Raw genomic sequence first — 23,032 nt, forward strand, 5'->3', positions numbered from 1 at the left:
GGCGGAGCAGAGCCACCCGGCTGACCCACAGATTTGCAAGCTAACTAAATGCTTCTTCTTTACCACTGAGGTTTTTCTGGCTGTTTGTTAGGCAGAGCCCAGTTCCCGGCTCCAATGGCATCTCTGGATGCTGGGCCTTTCCAGCCTTCACCCAGGCCCAGGAGTGAGGGAAGAGAGGTGACTGGGCTGGAAACCAGGACGCTGGCCTTGGACCTGCTGAGGCCTCCCTCGAGGCCCTGGGCCAGCTCTTCCCCAGATGGGGCCTTGGTTTTCCCATCCGTATGATGAGATAGCTCACCCTGATTACTGAGGCCCTCATGGCTTGTTGCCACATGGACTAAGGAGCTCAGTTTGTTCAATTATAACCATGTCCTTCCCCCACTTAAAACCCTTAGTGGCTCCTTGTGGCCTTCAGAGAAAAGTCAAAGCTCCCTAGACTGGCATTCAAGGCCAGCCTACCTCTGCCCACATCTGCAGCTCACCTCCTGCCACCCACTGTGCTCCAGTCCTGCCTTATCATTTCCAGTCTCCTTATCACACTGCGCCTGTTTGTGCCTCTGGGCCTTTGCACCTGCGATTCCATCTGTTTTCAAAGTCTGCCACTGCATGTCTCTGCTTTGTGGATCCCTTAGTATGGAGTGTGTTTTGTTGTGTTTTTTTGTCTGAGGAAGATTTGCCCTGAGCTAACATCTGTCCCCATCTTCCTCTATTTTGTATGTGGGCCACTGCCACAGTGTGGCTGTGAATGAGTGGTGTAGGTCCACGCCTGGGAACTGAACCCAGGCTGCTGAAGCGGAGCGCACTGAAATTAACCACCAGGCCATGGGGCCGCCCCGGGGGCGTTTGTTTTTAACTAACATTCATTGAACTCTTACTGAATGCCAGGTGTCATGCTAAGCCTTTTATATGAGTGTTCCCATTTAGGCTTCCCAACAATACTAATGAGGTAGGTCTTATTATCTCTATTTTAATTATGAATAAACAAAGGCTCAGAGAAGTAACTAACTGGTCTAACGTTACACAGCCAGTAAGTGGTGAAACCAGGACACAAATCTAGGCAGTGTGACTCCTAGCCAATAGGGACATATACAGCAGATTTGAACCCAGGTCTGTGTGTTTCCAGAGCCTTAGTCACCTCTCCAGCCCTCCTCTGCTTGTAGGACTCCTATGCAAGTGCACAAGCTATATTCATTCAACCCACAAACATTTACTGAGCATCTGCTCAGTGCCAGGCACTGCGCCAAACTCTTCATGAGCAATCAATTCCTTAATCCTCACACTTGTCCTGGAGGTCATCATTTTTATTGATCCCATTTTGCACATGAGGGCAACTGAGGCCCAGAGAGGTGAAGTGAAGGTCAGACAGCCTGTAAGTGGTGAAGTTGGGACACACACCCGGGCAGTCAGATGCCCAGGCCCAAACTTGACCTCTTGGTCACACGGACTCTCAATTTGCCATAAGCTTCAAGATCCAGTTCATGCACCACCTCCAGGATATTGAAGTGCTGAATCCCAGGGGACTCGCGGCTCTGCCTGTCCACCAGCCCCCTTGTCCAGGGGCTTCAGAGCTGACTGCGCAGGATTCAACCTGTTCTGGACAGAAGTCAGGCACCTGGCAACGCTGTCGGGCACCTCCCCCCATTCTCAGCCCGACGCGCCAACCCCAGCCCCCACCCCACCTTCTCCCCAGCCCTTGGGCCTCAGGCTCTGACTCCAAACAAACACGAAGCCAAATGACTTTCACTCTGTCCCTTCCAACTCAGTGATTTTGGAGGAGAATAAATACCGAAGCCACTGGCATGAATAGAAATTAATACAGAACCGTGCTAACTGCGCAGGGGTGTTTTTTAAAACGAAAAATTCTCAATTTAAAATCTCAACACAAATAGACTCTTATAAGGTCAAATGAAAGATAAATGCCTCTGGAAAGCAAAGAAGTCATCATTTTGGCTGCATTCTCTCTCTCTCTCATTTCCCCTGCCCTTCTCTCGTTCTGTCTCCATCTACATTTCTCTCTACCCCCATCTTCACCTCTCTTCTTACTTGTCGCTTGCTTTTCCTGTCTGTGTGTCAGTCTCTCGGGTTCAGTTCAGTGGCAGATTTTCACCTTCAGGAGAGTAGTATGACCTTGGTCAAGTCATTTTTTAGCTTTGTGTTTCAGTTTTCCAATCTTCATAATAGGAAGTATAATTACCCCTTGCAGAGGGATGCTAAGCATAGCAAGACAGCCTTTCATAAAGGAAAATGATGTTTCCAACCAGTGACGGGCAGTCGCCCCCACCCTCTGGGTTCAGGCCTGGAGGGTGGGCAAAGATTAGGAGCAGGCACCATCTGGTCACCAAGTGATGCCAATGAACCAACATGGTGAATGGTCTTCTGACCTTGGCCTCTTTACTGGCAGTCTGATTCAGCCTAGAGTTATCCCAAGATGATTCTGGTTTAAAAAAAAGGGGCCAGTGAGAGACATGTTGGGCCTCGTGGGTAGGAGGCTTTTCAAAGGTGAGATAAAGCCACACTGAATGGGAAAATAACCACATAAATTAAAATTAAAGTCAGAGGGATTGTGATTAGCAGAAGGACAAGTCTCTGACAACTAGGGAACAAAACCCTGGGAAAACCCTATTGGAATGAGAGGCACTAGGCTGTGATCTTTTTAGGGCAGGGACCACATCTTTCTTGTTCACCATATCTCCGCAGGGCACAACACAGGACTCAGCTTCATAAATATTGGTTGAACAACCAACTTAATGAATGAATATATCTATTGCTGGAGCCCCCTAAGATAAGACTAGACACCATTTTTCCCAGAGCTCAGAGCCTTACACACAGCATGTGCTCTCAACCATTGGCTGAATGTTGATTATGTGAGTTTTCAGGCCACAGAATCTGCTGCTACTGCCTGGGTATCTCTTGAGGACCAAGTGGATATGAGAGGGAAAGGGGGACATCTCCAGGATGGAGCAGGAAGGGGGTACCTGAGTGACACTTTGCCAAGTAGCCCAGGCATCTCTACATGGTCAGTTCGAGGCATTCTGATACCTGAAATCAGAGAGTTTGAATGAAAGAATGACAGTAGCTCAAGTACCATCTTCTTCCAAGAGGCAACAAGCCAGTGGACTGAGAGAGAAGAGGACTGGGGCAATGGAGAGACTAGAATTAGTAGATTTTTGGCCCATTAAAGCACCTGACTGGGAGACAAGAGTCCTGGCTTCTAAACTCAAATTACAAGAAGAACATCATGAAAACACTCAAGAGCCTTCTAACCAACAGGATCTGATCTGTCTGATCTAGTCATATATCACAGATTGGGTTCCCTGGGAGGCAGACTCAGAGACGGAGATCAGCTTCAGAACCACCCTCAGACAACCCTATGGATGATTCTGAAGCTGGGGTGATATTTCAGAGTTGTCCAGAGTTGAGGAGGGCCTTTACGCTGCCATGTACATCAGTTATTGGACTCAGGCTGCCCCAGGAAGAGGTGTTACCTTCAGTGAAGCAGCTCTCTTCAGCTAAGGCAATCCCTGTAGGGGACTGACAGTCAGTGGCTTTCTGCCAATGGCACCCCCACTGGTGGAATAATTCCTTCAGTTCTGAAGGGGGATCTGAATGTGCACCACAGCATCCACCACAGCATGCTATCTCCATTAACACTAATCCTTACTGCAATCCTACAAAGTAGATATTATTATCCAGTTTCACATATGAGAAAACTGAGTCTTGGAGAGTGTATCAACTTGGCCCAAGCCACACAACTAGTAACTGCTAGTTGTAGAACTGATTCAAACCTAGGTCTTATTGGCTCTTAAGCCCTTCCTTTTTCAACTACACCTCACTTCCTTAGATTCATTCACCACACCCAAAATTCTACCCATTCACTCTGAAGACTTTGACAAATAGCCTCCTCTCCATGAGGCTCAGCCTCTCCATCTGTAAAATGAGGAGCTTAAGCTATATCTGAGATTCTTAGCCAGGGGTCCATGAACCCCATTAAGATAGGCTAATTTTGGTATGTATGAGCAAATTTGGGATTTGTATATTTTTCTAGGTAGAGGGTCCTAAAAGGTTTTTTTTTTTTTTTTAAATTTTATTTTTTCCTTTTTCTCCCCACAGCCCCCCGGTACATAGTTGTGTATTCTTCGTTGTGGGTTCTTCCAGTTGTGGCATGTGGGATGCTGCCTCAGCGTGGTCTGATGAGCAGTGCCATGTCCGCGCCCAGGATTCGAACTAACGAAACACTGGGCCGCCTGCAGCGGAGCGCGCGAACTTAACCACTCGGCCACGGGGCCAGCCCTGGTCCTAAAAGGTTTTTGACTCCCAAAAGAGGTTGAGTCATACCTGACCAGATGGTCTATGGTCCTCTTCAGCACACACATGCTGCAATTCTGCAGCATTGAGAGGTGGGAGACCATGGACAGCATCAAAGTCATTCAGCACCACGGACAGAGTCATGGCCTGAAGTCTGCAGCAAAATCCCACCAGCTTCCCAAAGAATGGATGATGGAAGACCCCTGACTGTCCAGAACCAGTGGAAGAGGTAGTCAGGGCCTGCAATAGACACATATGGCTTTCCTCCCCCCAATCCCCCCCCCCACGTTTTTTGTGAAAGAGTCCCAAATGTTGCAATTGTCCTCACAGTGACATTTCCCTCGTTCTGGGGGCCTCCCATTCCTCTCTCCCCAACAGTGACGAAGAGGGTATCGAGCTGGGCAGTGGAGTACCCCAGTGACAGATTAGCGCTGCCAACCACCGACACAAAACCATTTGGTGTGGGGAAATGATAGATGCTAACACTCATTTTAAACACAGGCAACTGAATTCCTGCAGACAGGCGCCACGGCTGGAATTTAGGGCACAGCTGCTAGGTTCAGATAAGGTGCAGAATCAGCCCAGCATACCGCGATGTTACTTAATAATGAAAATGTGGTGATTGATGCTGCTGTCTCGAGGATATAACCTCCCCATTTGGAGGTTTTCAGCTCCCAAATCATCCATTCCACTGTTTTCTTTCTTTTTTTGGAAAGGCCATGTGGGGGAGGGGTGGAGAAAGGATGGAGGGGAAGGGGGTCTGGCATCAGGAAGCTCATGATCCTAAAGAATTCAAGTCCAAAGAGCTTAGTTTGAAAGGATTTAATTCTGGCAAGCTCACCTGGAACAGTAAGTTCAACACAAAAGACCGGGTTAGACCAGTCCCTCGCAATATTTTCATGGTCAAGGGCTTCTTGTACTAACCCCCCCCCCATTTCTATGATGTCACAGAGAACCAATCAGAGTTTTTGATACTGAACTTTAACTCCCATCTCTCTCCTGAGCTACAGGAGAGATGGCCCATTTATCCACTACCTCCTGAACACTGCCCCCCCACCCCCCGGAGAAAACGTCAGATTTGACACGTCCAAAATTGAGCTCATCATCCTCCTACCCAAGCCTGCCCTTTTTTTCTCACTTTGGTAAGTGGCACTACCCAAGACAGACACCCAGGCATTATCTCAGACTCCTTTTTCTTCCTCATCTCCCATATCCAGCCCCCTAAACCTGCTATTTTTATTTCTCAAATCACTCTCTCTTGAATTTACCCACTTTTCTTTATCTCCACAGCCTTAAAATACAACCTCATTCTCTTTCCCCTAAATAGCCTCCTGGGCTCCTTCCTCTCCAATCCATATTCCATCCTGGACACGAGTGATTTCCCTGAACAGAAATACACAACGTTACTCCCCTGCTCAAAACCCAACAGTGGGGTCCAAATTCCTATAGGACAAAGTCCAGTTTCCTTATCTGAGCACCCACAGCTTTTTAGGATCTGATCCCAGCCTCTATCTACAGCATATCCTTCGATGTACCTCATACTCTTTGCTGGAACCACACGACATACATGCTTATTTCTGCTTCCCTGCCTTTGCACATGCTGTTCCCTCTATCTTGCATGCCTTCCCTTCCCTTCATCTACCTGAAAGGCTCCTAGTCATTCTTCAAGACTCACATGTTTTCTCCATTGAGAAGTCTTCTTTACCACCCTCCCCAACCCCTGACAATGTCGATATGTTGATTTCTATTTTTTCTGTTCTATTACAACTAGAGTCACCCTGTATTATGATAGGTACCCATCATCACCTCCCTTGCTAGAACTGGGTTCAAATCCCTGTTCTACCATTTACCAACTGTATGATGTTGAGCAAGTCATGTAGTCTCTCTGACTTAGTTTCTTCATCTATAACATGGGAATAATGGTAGTACCTATCTCATCAGGTGGTTGTGAGGATCAAATGATGTAAAGCATCCAGCATAGACTCTGGCACACAGTAGGTGCTTAATAAATATTAATTCCCCAGTAGGGAGAGACTGTTAAACTAGAGCCCATGGAAGACTTGGGAAGTGCCTGTCTCAGGGCGGGGTTCTAGAAGCAGGGTGCACAGGATTTATTGAGGGGGTGCCCCTAAGAAAAACCAGTAAAGGGAGGAGGGGAGCAGGAGAGGGGAAGGGAGGGGGCAAGTATGGACGCTATCTAAGGTAAAGTCTGCCTTGGTCTCATCCACAGGGGCCTCTGGAGCACAAATTGCACCACAGGCTTGTCCCTGACTTGAGACAAGGGGGCCAGCCTTTTGTACCCCTTGTCAGCCATCCGTGGCTGTGGGCTGGCCTGGGGTGGGAGAGGGAGGGTGTAATCTCCCAGAAGAGGTGGCTCTGGTCCACTGAGGGCAATTTTGCAGAAAATGGAGCAGGTGTTAAGGAGCATTCAACCCTCCAGCACAGGGGGAAGGGTGTGCCTGCCCGGGAAAGGGGGTCTGGATGGGGTGCCAGCAGGACCACAACAGCGTCAGAGGAGAGCATCACTGCCCTCAGGGGCTGTTCTTCATGGGATGAAGGCAGAGTCCAGACCCGATAGCTGCCTCAAGTTTCATTTGCTCCATAATTCATACACTCATTCACAAGATATGTACTGAGCATCTCCCCTGTTCCAGGACTTTACTAGGCCCTGCAGATACCCTGGAGAGCAAAAACGATGCCCTTTGGGACCTCATAGTCTAGTGCAGGGGACAGAGGTTCGGCAGATAATCACACCAAGAGACAAAGGTCTCTGAGAAGAGGGAATTCAGTTCTGCGGGCGTGTTTAACAGAGGGACCCAGGTCAGCCTGCAGATGAAGGAAGGCTTCCTGGAGGAGAGGCTCTTGAGCATAGCTCTGAAGGATAAGAGTTTGCCAGTGAAATTAGACTAAGTGGAGATGGATGGCTCTCTTCCTACTTCTTTCTTTTTTTTTTTTTTTTAAAGATTGGTACCTGGGCTAACAACTGTTGCTAATCTTTTTTTTTTTTTTCTGCTTTATCTCCCCAAACCCCGCCACCCCGTACACAGTTGTATATCTTAGTTGCAGGTCCTTCTAGCTGTGGGATGTGGGACGCTGCCTCAACGTGGCCTGACGAGCGGTGCCATGTCTGCACCCAGGATCCGAACTCTGGGCCGCCACAGTGGAGTACGCGAACTTAACCACTCGGCCACGGAGCCGGCCCCTCCTACTTCTTTCTTAAAGTTCTGCTGAAATGGTAGGGAGGGCCACTGCATTAGCGCTGTTGTCAGTCATTTACACTTGAGTGTGAGTGAGATTCTATTTATTTTCTGAGAAAAGTGTATGTTGAAGGGGAATGAAGAGAAAGTCTGGGGGCACTGAATGCTTTGGAGAAAAGCTATAAAAAAGCAGAAAGGAAGAGTTGGGCAGAAAAGGAAAGCACGGGCTTTGAGACCAACCTGCTGCTTTTGCATCTTGTGGCAGCTGCCCCGCCTTCTCTCACGCCTTCTCTCCCTCTGTCTCACCCACCTTGCAAGCTGAGCTTGGCTTGGCTTGGAGCCACCCATGCCCAGGGTCTGTCTTTCTTGAAGCCAGAGGGACAGCCGCCTATGCAACGTGGGGTGAAATGCTCCTCTCTGCCCAGTACTGCTGCCAACGTGCCACCGGTCACTGCCTGCAGTCCCGCCATTAGCATCTCATAGCCTGGGCTGGGGTTCTCAGGAGCTCCTTCTCATTCTGGCTCTCTTCTGAACTTGGGCACATTCCTGCCTTTCTTGCACATGAAGAGGCCGTCGGACTCAACTCCTCTGAGGTCCCAGCAGCCCTAGCTGTCTATTTGTTTCTTCCTCACTCATTATTGACCTACGAAGGTTGCAAACTCAAGGTGGTGATCTGGCGACCCCCAAGAAGCTTGGGGATGCCTGAGCCCCTGGAACCGGGCTTGGCCCCTTCCTCGGTCCTCTGGCTGGCAGAGGTCGTGGCCCAGGAATTGAGAGGGAGAAGGGCACTGGAACAGGCCGGCAGCCCCTGTGGCCCTTTAAATGCTGCCAAAATGACTTCTGCTCCGCAGATTACTGCCTGCGGCCGTCAGACACGCGCCAAGGTCAGGGCTGTGCCTCTGCCCCGGACGCAGCAATAATGGCTTCTAATGGACTGTAAACAGGTGAGGTTTGCTGCAAAGATGCTGCCGCCACTGCTGGAACAATAAAAGCTCCTTTCTCCTTAACCCTTTCCCGGATTCTGGTCGCACCATCACTGCACTGTCTCCAAACAGTGCCTTCCCCAGAGACTTTCCTGCCTGGCATCTCATCCACCTTAACAACAGGTCAAAGGAAGGAGATTATTATGTCCATTTCTCAGATGGGGAAACTGAGGCCCAGAAAGGGAAAGAGCTTTGCCCAAGATGTCAGAGCTATGATGTGGCACAGTCAGGATTAGAACTTAAGGCTTCCCTGGTCTCATAGCCCAAGCTGCCATATGCGACCCGTCTGACTCTGTCTGCAGCTGAAGATTTGCATTAGACTTTGCTAGGAGTTGCAAGAGAGATAAAGAGTGGCTTTGGAGCCCAGAGTTCTAGAAGGAAAAGTGAAGGCCTTTGACCAACCGGAGTTCAAATCCTGGTCTGCCTCTTACTTGCTGTGTGAGCTTGGACCCATTCTTGACTTCTCTGAGCCTTGGTTTCCTCTTTCTAAAATGAAGCAGGAGGATGAGTGTGAGGGTTGAAGGAAATTACATGCATGAAATGCCTGGCACAGAGGTCTCAACAAAGGTCAGTCCCCTCGCCAGCCCCCTGGAAGGAAACTGAGATGTCTGAGGCTTCCTGCAGGAAGTGACCTTAGCCCTGGGGCTACCAGATGAAAGGCAGTGACCCAGGCCCCCAAACCCATCCGTCCTCTGGGAACCCACGGGGATGCTGTCCCCAAGGTCATCATGCACCAGGCAGGCAAGGAGCAGGCCCCTTCTCCCTCCCTCCAGCCCTGGGCCATAAATAAGGCCAATGAGGAGGCAGTCATTTGGCGGCCATTTCCCGTCACGCTGCTACTTTTAGTGCCGCCACCGTCACAGCTGAGGCTGCCGAGGGAGGGTGGATGGCTCCTCCCGGGCCATTCCCGTTCGTCCTGAGCCTGTTAGACGCCAGGCAAGGAGGGGAAGAGTGAGGGCAAGGGCGAGTGGGGGAGGAGGCAGCCACCTCACCCAGCCCCCCAGCCCCGCCACTCCTCACTGCTGCCCTTCACCCCCTCAACGGAGATCTGTCTCCTCTTGGATCAGCTTCTCCCGGGGGAACCCCAAAAGAGGGGCCTTTGTCCTCCACTGTGGACACGCACAGGTTCATGCTGCCGTCCCCCTCCCCACCTGACTTCTCTCCATACCCCTTCTCACCAGCTGACAGGCTGGGTCCTTTGTTTACTAATTCGTTTGTCGCCTGTTTCTCCCCAGCAGACTGTCTGTCCTCACCAGAGTCCCAGGGAGCAGCGGGCGGAGATTTTTGTGCCTTCTTCCTGTTCTATTCCGGCACCTGGAACATGCCCAGCACACAGTAGGTCCTCAGTAAAGCGTAGAATGTGTTTATGCTCTCAGCCCCTCTTCGTTATCTCACACTTCATCCAAAACACTTTCCCTCTCTGAGCCTGAGTTCTTCACCCACACATCGTGCATTACTGCAAAATAATGAGAATAAATGGTAATGAGCGTGGAAGAGCCAGACCCATAGTAGGTGCAGTAAAGTAGCTCCAGCCACTGTTGCTGCATCTGTAAAACTAGGAGGTGGCGCTGGACAATCTCTCGCTGGACAGTGAAGTCCACCTCTCAGCTCCCATGAGAGCTGCTGAGGTGGGTGGGGCTGTTAGATGTCCCGAAGCCACATGGGCAGCCTCCCAGCTTCATGCCTACAACGGGCCAGCAACCTGCAAAATGGGGAGTCGGCTTAGGGGTGGTCTGCAGGAGGCGAGCAACGGGAGATGGAGAGGTAAGCAGGAGAGTGTTTGGAGACGTTGATCGTCAGCCACGAGTGTCCAAGCATAAGGCTGGGCTCCAAGTACGGTCCACTGTGGAAGGCTTGGGCCCCTGAAGGGAAGCTCAGATGAGGCTCAGGCCCAGGGGAAAAGGAAAGGACACAGTTAACGGAATCTAGCGGTTCCCAGGAACAGAGTATGAGTGGCAGGAATGACGCTCAGGAACCTGAGATACCAGGAAGTGCCATCTGACAATGCAAAGATCATTCAGTACACATGGTAAAATTGTGTAGAACCACACATACACACACACACACCCAATACAAGCAAAATTGAGGAAATCTGACTGTCAAATCTTACATGTCAATATCCTGGCGGTGATACTGCGCTACAGTTTTGCAAGGTGCTGTCCTTGGGGAAAACTGGGTAAACGGTGCGCATTACCCCTCTGTATTGTTTCTTACAACTGCAGTTGAATGCACAATTATCTCAAAATGAAAGGTTTAATTAAAAACAGAGAAAGAGAGAGAGAGAAAGAGAATGGGCCCTAGAATCTTGGGCTCAAATCCCAGCTCGTCCCCTTTCTCATTTTGTGACCTTGGGCAAGACCTTCACCCCTTTGACTCTCAGTTTTGTTATTTGCAAAATGGACATAAAATACAAGCCATGTAGAACCGAAAGGGGTGAGAGTATGTCATATCCGACTGGCGGCAAGACAATATTCAGAGGGAAACTTTTACCTTTTAATGCATCTGTTAGAAAGCAAGATCGAAAAAATTAAATAAAATATCAACTCAAGATACTAGAAATATGACAAAATAAATCAAAAGAAAATGGAAGGAAGGAATTTAAAAAGACAAAAGCAGAAATGGATGAATCAGAAAACGAGATGGAGATGAGAATCTCTACAACGTAGAGTTGGGGCAAGAATTAGAGGAGACAGTCCACTCACTCACTCGGAGAAATGAGCTGCACACACTGCACGTCCAGCGCAGGCTGTATTCCAGCTGCTGTGCTGGGTCCTGCGGGATGAAGGTGGGCGGACACTCAGACCTGCCCTCAGGGAGTTTTCGGTCCAGTGGGAGAGGCAGAGGCTACACTGTTCAGTGCCAGCAGGGAGGAGGCAAAGGGGACTGTGGGAGCCCACAGGAGGGGCACTGCCCGACCCCAGGGGGAGGGAGGGTCCCCCAGAAGACGATATCTATGGTAAACAGCGAGGAGGAATGGGTTGGTTGTAAGAGAGTTCTCGGAGATGAAAATAGCCGGTGCCAGCTCCTGCTGCCAGCAAAGCGGTGCAGGAGCAGAGGAAATGCGAGCACTCCTGATATTTCCTGGCACTCAACGCAACCTGCGAGGCAGCGACTGTGACTATCGCCATTTATTGAGGGAGTCGAGCTCACAGAGGTTCCTTCACTCGCCCCAGATCCTTTAGCAAGAAGTGGTGAAGTTGGGGTTGAACCCAAAGGCTGAAGCAAAGCGTGCGTACTTTATGGGGGTGCGATTCTGGGGCAGCAAAAACGAGGGGAGAGGGAAGTGGAGTAGGGAGGAGGGAGAGCAAAGATAAGGCGACAGGTTTCTGAGTTGGCCGCAGATTTGAGCCAATGCAGCCGGGTACTGGGTCACGTGGGGTAGCACATCCAAAAGCCACGCAGAGCCTCCATTCTTTGGAACAGTCCATTAGTCTGTGGCTCCTTCCTCTCTCTTGACTGTCAGGATTCCCAATTTGCTCCTTCCTTGACTTCTCCGGGAAGCCACTGGGGAGGCCAGATCCCACGCCTGCATGTGGGGCTTTATCTGGATGCAAAAGTGGTAGAAGGAGCCAGAGCCTCCCTCAGGTTGGGCTGGACCCAGGTGTCAGCTGCTGCACCTTGGTTTGACGGAGGCCATGCTGAAGGCTGGTCCTCACCCCAGGGAGACTGATGTAGCTGGGTGAGAAGATGAGGCAAAGGCAGAGGCCAGGCTCACCACTGAGCAAGAGGGTGCAGGTGGGACTGAGTCAGTCTGGGAAGATGCGTAAACTGGGTCTGGTGCACCAGGTCTGCCTGATTCTGGAACTTACCCACAAGTGGCCAGAGCTGAGGCTGGAGACGTGGGCGGGGCAAAAGCTGACTAGAGATATGGGACTCTATCTGCAGGGTAATGGGAGCCATGGGAGGGTTCTTAATGAAGGCAGGACAGGGGCACCAAGAGCAACTCAGGACACCTAGTCCCATTGGCAGGAGTGGGCCCAGTGACCTCCGATTAGCAGGGAGTTGGGGGCTGCCCTACAGCCCTTGCCCAGCTCCCCCTGCCCCCAGGTCCCGCCATGACAATAACAGCGCACATCCTTCAGCATGACATTGGAACATCACTGGGGGAGTGAAGGGTGACGGAGCTCCATCCTGGGCGGTAATGGCTCCAGCGCCGGGAAGAAAATGACATAAATAATATCCCATTAGAGGTGCTGAGCTGCTCTGCCGAGAGCCTTGTTTGGCTGGCAACATTATGGGCTTCATAAACAGACTCATCTATTTTCCAGTCCTTTCTCTGGCTGAGGTGGGGGGCGGGTGGTGGGTGCCAGGGAAGGTCACTGGGGGCTGCAGAGGTGATGAGGGGCAGGACAGGGTCCAGTGCTTGCCCTGGCAGCTGAGGACCCCCACATTCCAGCCCTCCAACCTCAGCCGGCACACCCCCCACAGGTTCACCACACCTGCTGCCCCCCCCCACCCCCCGGCCACTGGCCATGCTCCCTTCTCCACCCGGAATGCTCTCCCCTGCTCAGTCTTTGGAAATCATGCTACATTTTTCAAGGCCCAACTCAGGGGCTCCTTCCATGCAGCCTTCCTTGATTTCCCATTCTTATGACCTCAAGGCTCCCTTAGCTCCTGGCAAGGCAGCGTGGCATACTGGAAGGAGCTCTGGTGACAGACAGATCTGGATTCAGATCCTGACCCTGCCATTTACAAGCCTGGTGACCTTGGGTAAGTCCTCTAACCTCTCTGAGCCTCAGTTTCCTCTTGTGAAATGTGGTGATAATAATATCATATAGGCTTGTCCTGAGAAATAGCTTTTAGGCTTGTCTGACATGCTAGATTTCCACAAATAATTGCTCTTCTTGTCCCTTTGCTTTGTACATAGAAATTTGGGTTCTCCTCAAAGGGACAATTTATTTTCTGCCTCTGTCCCTGCTGAAGTCTAGTCTTAGCCTTTGTGCACAGTAGGTCTTCAGGGCAGCTTTGAGGATGTAGCTAGAGGAGCTCCAGGCCAGGAAGGTGGACTCTGGGTCTTGTCCCAGCCTGAACATTGCTGAGCTGTGTGATCTTGGGAAAGTCCCTTCCCTTCTCTGGGCCTGTCTTCCTCCAAATGTAAAACAAAAGGACATTTGGGTCCGTCTCAGCTTCCACTTCCAGGAACCCAGGCCAGTACCTCACCCCTCCACCAGTTAGGAGATGAGTTCCGGCTTTGGGGTCACAGAGAATCAGGCTAGGATCTTGCTGTGCTGTGTTGCCTTGGGCAAGGACTGGACATCTCTGAGCCTCAGTTTCTTTCCCTTCAAAATGGAGAGAAAAAAACCCATTTTTCAGGGCTGGTGTGATGTTTTAGTGAAATCATGAATTCAGTGGTATGTCCTGAGCCCTATTGGGAGCCAGTCACTATGCAAGGTGCAGGGGGAACAGCAGGGAACAAGACAAGGATCCCTTCCCCCTCACAGAGCTTATGTTTTAATGGAAGAGAGGGAGACAAAAATCAGCCATCACACAAATAACTGTGTAGTGGCCAGCTGTGGTGTGTGTTATGAAGAAAAATAAAACAGAAGTAGGAAGGCTGACCTAGTGCTCCTATTGGAGGGGCTTCCCTGGGGAGGTGATGCAGGAGCTGAGATCTTGTCCTGATTATCTATGGCTGCGTAACCAAGGAGCCCAGGAGCTCACACAACAGCAGTGAGTTTGTTACTGCTCGTGGCTTCTGCGCATCAGGGATCTGGCAAGAGCTCGCTGTGCAGTTCTGGCTCGGGGGCCCGTGGGGTTTCGGTCAGACGGCGGCTGGGGCTGCCGGGCGTCTCTTTCCCTCTCTGCATGTCCTCTCGGGGCTGCTCCATGTGGTCCCTCTGCTTAGGCTAGCTTGGGCTTCCTCCCGGCATGGCGTCCTCCAGATGGTCATGCTGCTGACATGGTGGCCCAGGACTCCAGAGCCAGGGCCCTTAACCTCAACTCAGCAGTGTCCCAGTGTCACCTCCCCTGGTTATAAGCACACCATAAACCCACGCCAAATCAAAGGGAGGAGCGTCAATGTCATATTTTATGAAGACCCCATAGGATGAAAGATTGTGTGACCATCTTTGGAAAATTCAACCTGACATAGATCTAAAGGATAAGTGGGAGTTTAATAGTAGAAGAAGAGAAGGGAGAGGGTTCTGAGCAGAGGGCCAGCAGGTGCCAAGCGCCTGGGGGAGGAGAATGCCTGGCTTAGGAAGCATTCGGGGACACAAATCCATGACCTTTTGGAACTGACATTCTAGGAGGGAAGACAATAAGTAAATACACAAATAACATAATTTGGGGTTTAATAAGTACTGGGAATGGCATCTATTGGGTGCTATAATAGAGCGAGCTTGGGGGCTGGGGTGTTATTTCAGGCTGGGAAGACCTCTCTGAGGAGATGACAATGGAACTGAGATTTGTGGATGAGAAGGAGCTGGCCAGTCACGCAAAGAACTGGGGAGAGAGCTTTCCCATCAGAGGGGACAGCACGTGCAAAGACCAGAGGTGGGAAAGGACCTGGCCATGGAGCCGGTGGGCCAGCAGGGATGACTTGATGACAGACGGGGAGGGGCAGCCAGGTTCCGCAGGCCCTGCAAGGAGTTTGGATTTGCTTCTAGGTATGGCAGGAGCCGCTGGTGGGTTTTAAGCAGGGAAGTGATGTAATCTGATTTTGTAATAAAGATCCCTCTGGCTGCTGCATGGAATGTGGGGTGTGGGAGCAGAGAAGGAAGCAGGGAGTCCGGGCAAGAGATGAGGATGGCCTGACTAGGGTGGTCGCAGTGGAGATGATGGTGAGAAATGGACAGGATCACGGCAGCCTGGGAGGAAGTACGGACAGATCCAGTGATTGGATGTGGAGCGTGAGGAGAAGGGGGAAAGTGATGACCCTCAGGTTTCTGGCAAAGCTTAATCTCATTTTACTGTCCAGAGAGGTTAAGGGACCAGCCCACAGTCATGCAGCACGTACACAGCACCACCAGAGATTGAAGCCAGGCATCAAGCTCAGAATTCAGTTCTGCCCTCGGGGCCAGTCCTGGGCTTGGGATGCTGCTGTCATGGGGTTCTCGGTCCTCTCTCTGTGTCTCTCCTGCCCCACTCCTCCCATAACCTCCCTTCTCTCCTCCTGGGATGCTGGCGGCTCTGGCTGACGCAGACCCAGCAGGTGTGCCTTGCCAAGCTGTCGGCATGATGAACAGCTTCCCTTGGCCGAGCAGATAACGGTACACACACAGGTCAGGGGGGGCCCATGTAGCCCATCCATCAGGCCCGGAGCGGGAGGAGGGCCGGCACGCCCTCGTGCCTGTTATCTGCCACAAATGTGTTTTTCCCCCAAGGTTAACAGGAAGAGTGACGGCCAGGCGCCTGACATCAGCAGGGCTGGTGCCCACAAGAGCCAGCTAGGCGCCCTCCCTTCCTCCCTCAGCCTCTGAAGGCTCCTTCCAGCCTTTCTCAGGAGGAAGCCCGGCCTTCTGGGTGTGGAGACCCTCAGAGACACAGAACTGCAGACCCTTCAAGCCTTGAGCACTGAATCTTTGAAACATAGATGTAGAGAGTCCTCAATTCCTAAGGCAGCATTGTGCAGTGGTTAAAAGCATGGACTCTGGACCCTGCCTAGCCTTCTTGGGTTCAAATCCCAGTCCTGCCACTTATTAGCTGTGTGATCTAAGGCAAATTACTTAACATCTCTGTGCCTCATTATGAGGATGATAAGAGTGTCTACACCATGGGTGGTTGTGGGGATTAAAGGAGCCACTCTTTGTAAAGTGCTTAGAACATTGTCTGGTGGGAGCACACGGCTCATGGTTAGTAGACATAAAGAGTTCTTAAAGACGCAGTCTTTAATTCGAAGACTCAGAGACACAGAACCTTAAAACCTTTGAATCTTCTTCGGGACGTGGATTTCTGGGATGTCGCTGTTGTAGACTATTGCAGTCACACCTGCAGTGCGAGTGCTGAGGCGGGGCTTAGCGGGGCTTTACCTCTCCAGGATTTCCATCACCTCTTCCTCCTTGCTTTCACGTGGACACTTGACACTTTCTCAATCTTGCATAAAGTGTTCTGCAAATATAGTCTCAATCCCTCTTCCAGCCAGTTTGTTGCACCCACATAGAAATCCTCGAGTGTCTACTGCACAGCACCCCGCAGTCTCTATGTACCCATTTACCTATCCATCCAGCCATCGATCCATCCAGCTCATTACCCATTTACCCATCCTTACTCCTGTCTATCCATCCACCTATCCATCCATCCTTCTATCTATCCATCTTCTCATCCACACTTTTATCCACACTCCCATCATCCCTCTATCTATCCATCCATTTGCCCATCCCTGCTCCCTCCCATGCATCTCTTCACCCTCTCTTTTTCTTCTTTCTTTCTTCCCTTCCTTCCTTTTATTTTCTCATCCATCCATCTATCTATCCATCCTTTCACCCACCACTTACCGAACATCTGTTACATACAAGGCACTAAGTTGGGTTATAAAGGGGTATGTGAATTGGTTCAATTTCCACCTTCTCTGAGCTCCCGGCCTAGAAGGCCAGATAAGACACAATCACAAGCCGGCCACCACAAGACTGGCCATACTCAGTAGGGGTAAAAAGCCACGTGGAGTGACAGAAAGAGAACTCTCCTTTCTGCTGGGGCTTCTGGGCTGACTTCACAGGGGAGGTGGTATTTGATCAGGGTCTTGAAGGACCCTGTTTTGATGGCATCACAGGCTTGATGGCATCTTCATGTTTCAAGGACTGGGAGGAGGGGAGAGCCATTAATAGAGCTCGGGGGAGGAGAACTGTGTGTGTGTGTGTGTGTGTGGGTCCCTAAATAACATTTAGTCCAACTGGATAATCAGTGCTGGGAGGTTCCCTTCCAATACTATGTGACGTACTGATGCGATCCCTGCTTGCACACCCCCAGGGCTGAGAGGCTCACTGAAAGATAAGGAAGAAGGCCTCTAGAACTCCACTGCGCTCCAGGAGCTTAACAGCACCTCCAAACTCGATGTGACTCAGAACCTCTTTTTCAAGAAGTGTCTTACAGGACAGTATCTTGAGGAACATACTCTGTGAAATGATGCTCTGTGCTCTGCAAGCTTTAAGAGCAGGCCCCATCTTCTTTGATTTGTCTCCCTAGATCATAGCACATACAGACTGGAAGGCAGGAGGGAGGGAGAAGCCAGGCCGTTTTTTCTGCTCTCTACTTTCTTCAGCTTCTCCAGTAGCTGCATCTCCTCCATGGTTCCTGGTCCTGCAAAGACAGCCCCTCCCTCTGCGGTTCCAGAGCCCTACAGACAGCCCTAGATCCTGGGCTTTCAGAACATCACTTCCTCTCCTCGTCCCTCTGGCCTTAGGGTCCTTTCCCCCATAGCAGCCTATTCACATGCTGTGGCACTTACTGGTCCATAGAAGATGCCTTGGACATGCTGGATTGGTGGATACGGTCTGGACACGCACTCACACTCACAGAGGAATACAAGACTGCTTCTGCTGGATAGTGAAATGCTAATAGGACTTTTAGGAAATGAGAATAGCTTATCTCTTGTTTCACTTTAAAATGACCACATTTTGAATAAATCTCATCCTGGGAGGGTGGGCAGTGGAGTTCACTTTGGTGCGTTCTCTCTACAAAGCACAGGAGTCATTAATTCATTAATTAATTCAACAAGCTTTTATGGCAGCTTCCTCTCCTCTGTGCTGCATGCCTGGCACTTGGGGCACAGAGATTGCTCCAGCTTATAAAGAGATCATTTGGACGCAATGTGTAGGATCAAGACATGCCCTGTCTATTGGGAGCCTGAAGAGAGGCTGCCTATGACCACCCGGGAAGGCATCTAGGAGGAGGTGATGCCTGAGTTGAATCTGAAAAGGTGAGCAGAAGTTAGCAGGAAAGGGGGCCCTTCTAGGCTTGGGTATTCCAAGAACCAGCCTGGCCTTGGCCCTGGCTCCTTGGGGTCAGAGTCAACCGCAGTCCCAGGAGAAGGGCAGATATAATGGTCTGAGAGGCTCTAGCTCCCACTGGTTACTCCTCCACTTGTGTTGGGGATTGGTGTCCATGGGAGGAGCACCGGGCTAGGAGTCAGACAGTCCTGGACGCAAGCCCAGTCCCGCCACCCACTAATGTGTGACCTTGAGTAAATCGCTCCCCCTCTTGGAACCTCAGCTCCTTCAGTGGCAAACTGGGGATAGCACAGCTTACCTCCCTGGGCTGACGTGAAGAGCAAGGGAGATGACGGGTGAGCAAGCGCTTTGTAAACTGTTGAGTGCTGTGTATACTGTAAAGCCTTACGTATCTGCAACATGTTAGCTGTGTGTCCCAGCTCAGGGCACAGCTTGCAACAGAGGCAGAAAGAATTGTGGAACCGAACTCTTCTGCCACCTTTTAAGCTCTGTTCCTCTGGCTCTTGAAATCTTTTGGGTCTTCCTGAGGTCCCTTATTAATATGCCAACACCCTGAGAGGTGTTAATCCTTGTCAGCTAATGCCTTAGTTAGTGCTGGGACTTTCATTAGCAGTTAACACCTTTCGTTAGCAGCTAACTCCTTAGCAGAAATCACCTGGCATTTAGCTGAGAGAAGAACCTTCAGGAATGCGGCAGGAGGGGCTCCTGGTGGTCTTGGGGCACAAGGGGAAGAAAGAGGCTCTGAGAGGAGAGAAGGCTGTCCAGGAGAGACACCTCCTGACACTGTCCCGAGAGAAGTGTTTTATCAAAGGACAATTCCATGTGCCCCCCAGACCGCAGGACCCAGGACCATCTCCGCCACCTTCCCTAGCTGCGAGGCCCTGGGCAAACTGCTTAACTGTCGTGAGCCTCAGTTTCCTCCTCTAAGTGGGCTCTGCAACCGTACCTTCTGAGGTCGCCATGGCTAACACCGTGTTTTTCAAATTTCCCGTGCATTCGCAGGTGGTACACAACCATTTTTCATTTTAGTAGTGATGCATTTGTATCAATCAACTTAAAGAAAGTTCTGCCGTGCTAACAAAGGCCCGCCCCCAAATCCCAACGGCTTTCAACAACAGGGTTTAACTTTGGCTCACACTGCGTGTCCGTCACGGGTCTGCGTGGATTCTACGCCATAGCATCACCTCACAACCACGCTGAAGGGCCCGCCCCTGTCTGGACCATGCCGGCTCCGTGGCGGCGGTGAAAGAACAGGGGCCGAACCACGTGATGGCTCTTAACGCTCCAATCAGAGGTGGCGCAACAGTTCTGCTCACATTTCATTGGCCAAAGCAGGTCACGTGGCCAAACCTGATGGCAACGGGGCGGGAAGCGTAACCCTTTGCGGGGAGGCTCCTGGTGAGGAGGGCAATCAGCGTTTTTGAGTAGTAATAAGGCTAGTACGGTATTTATTTTAAGGGCCATGTGAAAAATATATAGCTATGCATATATACAGAGAGAATAATAATGTAGAGGGAGCAAAATGTATACAACTGGTGAATCTGTGTAAAGGGGTGTATGGATATTCTTTGTAACTTTTCTGTAAAGTTTGAAATCATATTAAAATAGAAAGTTCCATGTACATGAAATATATATGCATGCGTGTGTGTGTGTATCAAATCAAACCACAAGGACATGGTTGCTTAAGGTGAAACGAAGGTAGAGAGAATAAAAACTAACGAGATAATTTAAGGAATATTAAATAGTAGTTCCCAGGCACGACATTTGGGAGAATAGGACTTGAAGGATAGCCCTTTGGGAAATCCTTGGGTAGGATTCATGCTTCACCAGGGCGTCCTCTGGCTGGCAGCCCCTCTTTTCATTCATTCATTCCACACCTAGTTATTGGGCACCTACTGTGTGCCAGGCCCCTGCAGGGCACCAAGGACACAGCAGCGGAGGACCCGTGGCAGCCACAGGTGCTCCGTGGAGCAGCTCACAGACTCATGGAGGTGTCACATAGAAAGACGCGGCCAGTGGCCGCAGGAGCGCAGCTGCCAGCTGGAGTCGTCGTCTGCACGGGAAGAGACTGGCTGTGGGGTGGCTGACCAGGGCGTCGGTGTCGAGGAAACCACCTCATGTCCTGCGGTTCTGGGTTTTCTATCAAGCAACACACGTGTCCTTGGGCTTACGCGACAGCATGTGTGTGAGCGAGCGGGTGGGGAGCAGACAGGCAGAGTCACAGCGTAAACACTGCGCACCTTCCAGTAATGCTTATTTGATGCCAAGATTTGTTGCCATGGGGGCTGGAGAACCTGTCATTTTTATATTAAAAACAATGGAAAGATTGAGAAGGGGCACGGGGACTTTTCAGAATAATAAAAAAAATAATAAAATCATTTTCTTGATCATGGTGATGGTTACATGAGTATATAAATTTGTCAAAACTTGTCAAGATGTACGTTTAAATGGGTACATTTTATCATTGGTAAGTTATACCTCAATAAAGTCGATTTACAAAAATAAAAAACAAACACAAAAAAAAACAGAGCAGTATGGAAATTATGCGTTTATTTTGGAGAGGTTCAGAGAAGTTGAAGATCACACAGCTCCTGAGAGGAAATGAGACCCAGGTATGTCTAACCCCAGAATTGGGGCTGTTAACTACACTCAATATATACCCGTTATTGACCCACATAACCAAACGCGGCTTCAATTTTGAAAGGCAACGTTAACAAACAGCGCAAAATCTATCCCAGGAATACAGATTTCAGGGTTAGAAAGGAGCTAAGTGGCCCCAGAGTTCTCCTTCCTCCCCTGCGCCCGACACGCACAGATGTCCTTGTCTTAGCTGACCTCTGGCCCCTCAAGGGCCTCCCCGGAACCTTCCATCTCTTCTTACGCCCGTCCAGACTCCCTCATCCTCTGCTTCTCTCCTGCTTTCTGCCCCAGCCCTGGGGCTTCTGAGGCTCCCCTGACCTTGTCATACCCCAGCTGAACATCCTCATGCTGTCCTTGCTGTTTATTCCTCCACAGTCGGGAAGGCTGGGAGGGGGCCTTTGATCTGGGTGAGAGGCAGGGACTAAATTAGAGAGTTTACCATTGACCCACTTTATGGATGAAACAAGAAGGCTCAGAAAGGTATTGGAACCGGCCTAAGATCACACAGTTTGCGTGGGTTAGAGCCTGAACCCACCCAGTTCTGTCCGATTCCAGATCCTGGTCCTGTACCCAGGAAGGCAGGAGGAGGCCGAGTCATGAGGATGGGCGCTGGGGGGACACAGAGGAGTGGAAAGACCCCTCCAAACTGCCCCCCCCCCTTGCAGAACCAGCTCTGCCCCGTCAACGGCCGAGAAACCCTGAGTCCCTGAAGGGATGGGGCTGCTGGGGCCTTTTGCCGAGTGACTGCAGACCACATTCTTCTTAATCTAAATTGAAAACTGCTCGAGTAGAAAAATCATTTCATGGCTTCATCTCAGAAAGGAAAAGAAGAAGGGAGAACGGAGAGGTGGGGTAGGGGGAGGCGGGGGTAGCCAGAGAGGACAGGCTGGTGGCTATAGACAGCTGAGGCCCTCCCTGCCCGATGGAGCCTGGCGCTGGCCGGACCCCGGCCCTGGTCCACCTGGCCACCCCCGCCCCACGCCCGAGGGCTGATGCAGGCAGTCAGCAAACACTGAGAGCCCTGTGCTCGCCAGGAGACGCTGGGCTGGGCTCCGGGGACAATAAAATGCTGTCGGGGCAGCTCCGGTCCTTGAGGGGCTTCTAGTTCCTCGCTCCCCGCGCTTCCTCCTCTCATTTATTCCTTCCTTCAACAAATATTTATTGAACATCTACCATGTGTCGGGCGCTGTTGCAGATGCTTGGGATGGAAGAACGCCTTTGCCCTCCTGGAGTGCTCTGCCTAGCAGGGCAGATGAACCATCAAGTAAACAGAAGGAAAGCTCTGGAGGAGCGTGAAGAGCGGCACAGGTGGGAAGTGTGGTTTGGGCTGCGTAGTCACGGAGGGGCTCCCGGAGGAAGTGATATTTCAGCAAAGGCATGGAGGGTGGGCAGGAGTTAGCCAGGCGAAGGCAGAGGAGGGTCAGTGCTGGGAGTGGGGTAGCACCTTCAGGACAGAGGGAAGTGGTGTATAGGGTAGACCCGTAAGCCAGGCTGATTGGGTTCCCATCCCGGCTCTGCCACTAACCTCTTGTTGGGTGATCTTGGACAAGTTGACTAAGCTGTCTGTCTCAGTTCCCTCATTTGTAAACACAGGGTTCTTGTGAGGGTTAAGTAAGTTAACATATGTAATATGCTTAGAATGATACCTGGCACAGCATTTTTACCTAAACAAGCAAACAAAAAGCCTACTATGCCTACATTCTCCCTGCCTCTTTCAGGACCCAGGTCTAGTCTGATTTGCTGTGTGTCGTTAGGCAAATCTCTTCCAGTCTCTGGGCCTGCTCTCCCCATCAGACTCGAATGTGTCGACAAGGCTGCCAGGGTCACACAGCTCCTCGCTTCCTCCCTCAGCTGGCCTTCCTGCCCTGCCATCCATCCCCAGACTCATTTTACAGGTCAGTTCCCTTTAATTAGCGAGGCTCGGAGCCTTTTCCCTCGCAAAATGGAAACCGCAGGTTCATCAAAATCTCATTAACCTCCATTCCCCCAGTGGCCCTGTGGGGGTCAGGCCTGTCTCGGG

General features: G+C 50.9%; 2 long non-coding RNA genes across 3 annotated transcripts; both read left to right on the top strand.

Annotated features, from left to right (window-relative positions):
• Window positions 1–5,297: 5,297 nt before the first annotated feature.
• On the top strand, window positions 5,298–11,069 carry LOC139078217 (uncharacterized). 2 transcript variants are annotated; one of them, XR_011531080.1, is made up of 4 exons: window positions 5,298–5,447; window positions 7,353–7,540; window positions 8,354–8,446; window positions 9,724–9,852. It is a non-coding gene; the product is annotated as an uncharacterized lncRNA (long non-coding RNA). The 2 variants fall into 2 exon arrangements; XR_011531081.1 differs by lacking the exons at window positions 5,298–5,447; window positions 7,353–7,540 and having other exon boundaries at window positions 7,680–8,446; window positions 9,724–11,069.
• A 505-nt stretch (window positions 11,070–11,574) lies between these two features.
• On the top strand, window positions 11,575–18,075 carry LOC139078216 (uncharacterized). Its single transcript, XR_011531079.1, has 3 exons — window positions 11,575–11,713; window positions 13,087–13,195; window positions 17,393–18,075. It is a non-coding gene; the product is annotated as an uncharacterized lncRNA (long non-coding RNA).
• The last annotated feature ends 4,957 nt before the right edge of the window (window positions 18,076–23,032 follow it).

This window comes from Equus przewalskii, chromosome 21 (assembly GCF_037783145.1).
Source record: "Equus przewalskii isolate Varuska chromosome 21, EquPr2, whole genome shotgun sequence".
NCBI classification, from domain to species: Eukaryota; Metazoa; Chordata; class Mammalia; order Perissodactyla; family Equidae; genus Equus; species Equus przewalskii.